Below are 7,199 nucleotides of genomic sequence, written 5' to 3' on the forward strand. Positions count from 1 at the left end.
CTTGTGTGTGCGGAAATAAACGAACTATACTTGATTTATGTATGTGAGGGTTGGAATGTCTGAGTGGGTAATAACAGGATTAAAGGCGTGGTGGGGAGGTACGGAGGATATACTGTAAATTCAAATGGTAATGAGAGAAGAAGTTTTTTTACGTACACTAACTTCATAGTAACTAAAACGTTCTTCCGAAAGAAAACTATTCATAAAAACACTTGGCCCAACACATGAGATAAATGAGTTATATATTTTTGTAAGTGAGTTGTTTCTTTCCTTAGTGTAGCACATTAAAATTTTCACCCAGTGTGATATTTTCAGAGACCATTTTTTGCTAGGGCCAAATCAGCATTTCTAATATAGTGAAGGAGACTCGTGGGCTCATCCCCTACAGATAAAGAAAAATCAATCAATTTTACGTTACAGTTTTTAAAAGATCCTTCAGCTTCAGATCTCTACCACCAAAGATTGCATTATTATTTAGTAAATTCACCTACACAAAATGATGGAATTGGGAACATCAAATACTGCATAAATAAGACAGCAGTTGAAGCAGTAAGTAAGCGAACTAAATGGCGAAAGGAGAAAAGAATTGTAATTTGGAATGAAAAAATTAAAGAAATAGTTTAACAGAAACAAAGACTATACGAGTGTTTGCTGCAGTGATCAAGCAAGCGAAAGATATAGACCGATGAGAAGAAAGCAGAATCACTAACAAGAAAGGCCCATCATGGTTGTTACATTTGTAGCAGAGACAGAATGTAATGTTTATGACAGATAGCACTTTGCTTTAACAATGTTAAGAGACTAATACAGATACGATGTAGAACAAATAAACGTAATATGTCAGGAATAACGGATAGAAAATTACAAGAATCTGTAGTATAATCCATGGGCAAGTAATCATTATGAAAATATAACTGATTATGTTAACACTGATTTAATAACCCTAGAAGATACAGAATATTTTACTGAAAAAGAAAATTGTGGGAAAACTAAAAGAAATAGAGTAGGATTGTACTATCAGAATATGGTATGAGGTACATGATATGCAAGCTTGAAGAGGAATACAATAAGGCTGGCCTGAAGATTACGGTTAGTTGGTTGATTCAGTGGAGGGGACCATACAGCAACGTCATCGGTCCCATCAGATTAGGGAAGGATGGAGAAGGAAGTCGGCCGTGCCCTTTCACAGGAACCATCCCAGCATTTACCTGAAGTGATTTAGGGAGATCAAGGAAAACCTAAATCGGGATGGCTGGACACGGCATTGAACTGTCATCCTCCCGAATGCGAGTCCAGCGTGCTAAACACTGCACCACCTCGCGCAGTGCCTGAAGGTGAACATGAAGAACTGTGAGTAGTTTCCCGTTGGAACGGCAAAGTAAATAATTTGGAGGTAGATGAAAAAGTGATTGGTGGTATGGAAAATGCAAAATGTGGCATTATTTAATGAACAGAGCGCAAGTAATGATGAAATCACAAGTAGGTTTAATAAAGAAGGAGCTGTAAGAAGAGCAAATAACTCTGTTCTGAGAAAGAAAACGATCAGAAGAGAATGTACAAACCTGCAGTGCAGAATGTAGCAGCCTTGAGATGGATTGCTTAAGGCGAACCTCAAGCTGTACTACGATGTATAGAATAAGAAATGACTCTATCCGACAAATGGAGAAAATGGATGGGAATATCTGTGACGACGTCGAACAGAAACAGCTTATGTTGATTGGCCGTGAGGATAGGATGAACTTGGTGGAACTTGGTAGTTGTACCGAATAGCATACCACGGTGGGAATAATCCCAGTGGAAGGAAAGAGGTCGCTCACAACGCAAATGGCAAAATGATGTGGAGGAGGCAATGGAAACACGGAATATGAACGTTGAGGAAACTCAAGACAGAAGGGCGAAGATGCGGCGCCAGCCAAAGATAATCCACAAGAAGAAGAAGAAGAGGAAGACAAAAATGCAAAAAATGTCCAGGACTTGATGGGATAAATATAGAACAGATCACACGTGTTTGATTACTGATTTTGTTTTATTTATACATCCGATCAATACCCGCTAACTGAAAGCTAGAATTCCAGAACATAGTTATACAGCAAAAAATGTCTCCAGTGTTAAAAAAGAGAAGGGGGACCTCAGGAAAACAAATTACGAAAGTTTCATATTGTTAAACACTGCCTACAAAATATATTTAACTGTATTAAATAAGTACTTAAAGAATATGAGAGATCTGTTGTTTATAGAGCCTTCATAAGTGTAAGGTAATGTAGCAATAATTTATTTACAGTGCAAGAAATAATACAAAGAAGGTCATTTAATTTACCAACTTACCCAGATTCCATAGATTTTGAAAAATCATTTGACAGAGTGATATGTAGAGTAAGTGGAAAATTATTGCAGGACGTGGATACCCAAATCATTTAATAAACTGCATCAAGTGTCTGCGTAGTGGAACTTACATTGTTCTTGACACCGCGAATTAAAGAGGGTAAAAGATTTTAATAAAACAAGGGTCAAGACAAGAATTCATTTCGTTGCCTACTCTTTTTAATGTTTATACAGACGATGCCATTCGAAAATGGAAAGAAAGAGCACCGAAAGGTATCCAAATAAACAGGATTTAATGTTGTCGTACTGTACACTGATGAGCTAAAACATTATGACTGCCTGCTTAACAGCTTGTTTGTCCGTCTTTGGAACGAGATACGTCACTGATTCTGCGTATCAGGAATCAGATAGTTTGTCGGTAGGTTTTTGGAGGTACGGCATTAGATGTCTACGCACAGGCTGCGAAATTCGCGTAAATATGTGGTCGCTGGATTGAGTACGCGGTGAATGTGCCCGACAGCTATCCAGATGGGTTCCACAGCTTTTGCGTCAGGAGAATCTGGTAGCCGAGACGTCAACGTGAGTTCACTGAAATGCTCGTCAAACCACTGTAGGACGGGTCTGACTCCGAGGCTTTGACAGTTGTACTGCTGAAAGATGACATCGCCGGCAGGGGAGGCACCGAGCTTGGAGGCATGCAGGTGGTTAGCAGCTGTCAGCGTGTCTTCCATTGCTACCACAGGTCCCATGCGAGCGCAGGACAATGCCTGCCACAGCATAACACTGCTGCCACCGGCCTGCGTCTGTGGAGCGCTGCACGCCTCGAGGCGCCGTTCACCTCCCTGGCGGCGTTTGTGGAGACGGCCGTCGACCTAGTGTAGCAGAAATCTGACTCACCCCAGGAGCCGACACTTTCCCATTGATCGACGGTCGAATAGCGATGGTCTGGTGCCCACTGCAGTCGTAAATGACGATGTCGCTGTCTCGACACGCGCACACGTAGGGGTGGTCTGCTGCAGACCTCCATGTGCCACAGTGGACGATGAACGGTGTGCTCCGAAACACCAGCACTGTGTTGTTTCGGCAGAGGTGCCACTGATCATCACTTGTCCCACTTCACACAGCTGGCACGCCTCCGAACCCCACATTCTGTGAAGAGTCGTGGACGTCCAACCACTTAGCGCCTAGTAGCAGTTTGGCTCTCGTTCCGCCTCTTTCTGTAGGTGCTCACGGCAGTAGCACGTGAACATTCGACCAGCTTCGCCATTTTCAAGATACTCGTAATCTGTTATGTATTTTCCCATTCGAAGCCCGCATCTTCTCTAGGGTGATCCCCCGTCCGAAACTGCTTGGATGCAACGTCACGGTGGTCTGTGGTCATAATTTTGTGCGTTATCAGTGCACGTGCTGTCGGCAGGGCACTAATGTTAAATTCAGAAGGCAAACTGCGAGAAGCAAATTGGGTTGTTTTGAAAATCAGCCTTATGCAAACACAATTAGTTTATTTTCGTATTTAACCAGACATGTTTCGACACCTATGTGTCATCTTCTGTGGGTCAAATTTTTTATTTCTGTAAAGTACAATGTGAAAATTATAATAATTTAACCGTTGTAGACCTAAGAATTGCGGTATGTGCAATTTGCTTTGTTTTGTTGACACGCTCACCTTAGAATTACATCGGTAAATCAACTGCGTTGTTATACACCGGTTTTCGTGATCTTTTCCATCATTTTTGGACAGCACATCATCTGCAATCTAGGCACGAAAGAAATTTAATGCGTATTTCGTGGGTAGAGGTAATGTGCGTTTCTGTACTTACATATTTTCGTCCTTTTGCGTGTCTGGTTGGTGTCTCGATCAGCAGCTACTCAGTGCACTGTTTTTCACACAATTTTCGTTCACTAATTCACTCCACCTGCACTTACAGAAAAATTAGCGAAATGTGTTCTGAGCAGAAATTTCTGACTCCATTCTTAATGAGAGGTGTTATTGCCGCTGCTCACTTTCAAGAGGAGCTTCTAACCTTAATAAAATGCGTACAAGAAGCAGTCTATCTTTTAAACTTAGTTTTAATGAATTATAATTTTAAGATAGCAATATATATATATATATATATATATATATATATATATATATATATATATATATATATATATAACAAAAATCCCATTTAATGGTAAATACCAAGAAAATCTTAGGAAGTGCAGCAGTTTAGTTTTCTAGGGATCTATACCTGCAACGAAGATAAGGATGTATGCAGCAAAATTCAGAGGTATCAGGTTGTAAGTGGCACTGTAAGCAGAAAATTGGAAACCACGCGTGGAAGCTCGAAAATGAAATTCTATAACGGGACAGGTGCATCTCCTCCACGGTATGGCAGCGGATCCTGGGCTCTGCAGAGAAAAGATTCTAACCACGTTCAAGTGGCCGAAGTGAATTTCTTACGAGCAGTCAAACAATGTATTAAGTTGGCCATGGTTCCTAAATATTTTATAATAAAAAAAGCACTCCGTCTTTATGCCACGAGGGGGCTACCGGGACCATCCGACCGCCGTGTCATCCTCAGAGGAGGATACGGATAGGAGGGGTATGGGGTCAGCAGACCGCTCTCCCAGTCGTTACGATGGTATTCTTGACCGAAGCAGCTACTATTCGGTCGAGTAGCTCCTCAATTGGCATCACGAGGCTGAGTGCACCCCGAAAAATGGCAACAGCGCATGGTGACGGATGGACACCCATCCAAATGCCGTCCACGCCCAACAGCGCTTAACTTCGGTGATCTCACGGCAACCGGTGTATCCACTGCGGCGAGGCCGTTGCCGAAATATTTTATATTAAAAAGTAAAATATAAAAGTACGCTCAAAACTGGAAGGAATAACTGAACGAATGAGAGAAACAAGGGATGAAAATGTGGCCTTACAGTGCAAAGCCAGAGGAAAGGCGGACGTAGGAAGGCCAGTTAAAAGATGGAAAAGAGGACAGAACAGGCCGGCAGGTCCACTGTGTGAAAGGAGGAATAAGAAGAAGAAATGTAGCTGTAGTGGTAGATGTAACAGGGAATTTTTATATTTGTAACTGTAGTTTTCTGTGGTAACAGTACTGATAGTAGCGTACATAGAGTCACCAGTCAAATTAGTGAATGTAAGTTGAAAAGCGAAAACCTGTTGCTCTAATACTGTCACAATCGAGGAAGACCCGACTGAGAGTGTGGAGGTTAGGCGCTTAGATCCGAACAAATCAAACTTTTTTTAAAAAAGCAAATTGATGAAAACAAATCACAAATGAAAATGAAGGTCCTTTACGTATAAGTAGTGGTATGTTTCAAGAGTAACATTGCTCGACGTTAGCCCTTCAGCCGCAGTGACAGCCTGCAATCTTGTCCTGAAGCGATCGCACGCAATCTTGAAACAGCGACATACGAGCGAATGCTGCTTGGATATCGGTGCGAAAAGGTGCGACATTCGGGTGCCTCATCTTACTGGCAACTCTTTCGAATACGCTCCAGACGTGTTAGCCGAGGGGGTTCCAATACGAACTACTCAGGGGCCAGAACACGTCAACAGTATCCGAGAACCGCTCCTGGACTAAATGGCTCGTATGACGTTCTCCTCTGCCGTCCGACGCTCTGTTCGCTCGTTTACATTCAGTACTGACGCCAGTTTCCCCAGCGACAGCCACTTTCCTCCGAAATCGGCGCCTGAGCCTTTTCGATGACTGCCGCTATTCGTGACACGCGTTTGCTCGGAAGGGGTTTCCTCGCCGGTTTAGCGGAGCCTCCCCCAGACTTCTCCGAAGCATTATTCTCGGCCACGGCAGTTGGTCTCTCGTAGCCGAAGAATCGAACTATTTCGGTGGGCGAACGCCGAGTGCGAATAATTTCGATAATCGCGGCTGTACAGGGTGCGGTTGCGGCGCGGGAACTCCCTTATTTGAAACGCGCGGCACACAGAGCCTGTTACTCACTGTTGCGTGGGTTTCAGAGCAGTCAAAAGTGCGAGACTTTGGGTTTTTTAAAGGTTTGTTTGGTAGAGATCACGCAGTGGGGAAGGTTCAAATGGTTCAAATGGCTCTGAGCACTATGGGACTCAACTGCTGAGGTTATTAGTCCCCTAGAACTTAGAACTAGTTAAACCTAACTAACCTAAGGACATCACAAACATCCATGCCCGAGGCAGGATTCGAACCTGCGACCGTAGCGGTCTTGTGGTTCCAGGCTGCAGCGCCTTTAACCGCACGGCCACTTCGGCCGGCTAGTGGGGAAGGCAGCGCCGATCATGCAGGCCGTTGCGGCCTACTTGTCGAATGGACGTTCGGTCATCAGGACTCAGCGTGCATTCAGGAAACAGTTCCACATCGCGCCTGCAAGCGCGTGATGGTAAATCAGTTGTTATGTTGGTAGACACCTTCACGGATACTGGAAGTGTGCAGATAAAGAACCCAGGACCTCAAGAACCACCAGAACGCCTGAAAACATCGAGAGGGCGAGCATATCGATTTTGAATTCCCCCAAGCGATCTGCACGCAGAGACGCTGCTTCCCTCGCAATTTCTGAACGCACAGACGAATTCTTCACGAAGAGTTGAAATTTCATCCGTATAAACTGTCAGTGGTGCACACACTTCATCCACGTGATGAGTCTGAAGTCTCGATCGATGAGCTGCCTCATGACGCCTTAGTGTTCTCCAGCGACGAGGCACATTTTAATTTGTCTGGCTGCGTGAATAAACAAAATATGTGGTAATGGAGTGGCACGAGCCCCGAGAACTTCACGAGCGGCCTCTGCGTACAGAACGTGTGACTGTTTGGTGTGCACTATCTAAAGCTGGCATTACTGGCCCACGGTTTTTCGAAGAGAACGATAAGCCAATGAAGGTC

Source organism: Schistocerca nitens, chromosome 11 (genome assembly GCF_023898315.1).
Source record: "Schistocerca nitens isolate TAMUIC-IGC-003100 chromosome 11, iqSchNite1.1, whole genome shotgun sequence".
Lineage (NCBI taxonomy): Eukaryota > Metazoa > Arthropoda > Insecta > Orthoptera > Acrididae > Schistocerca > Schistocerca nitens.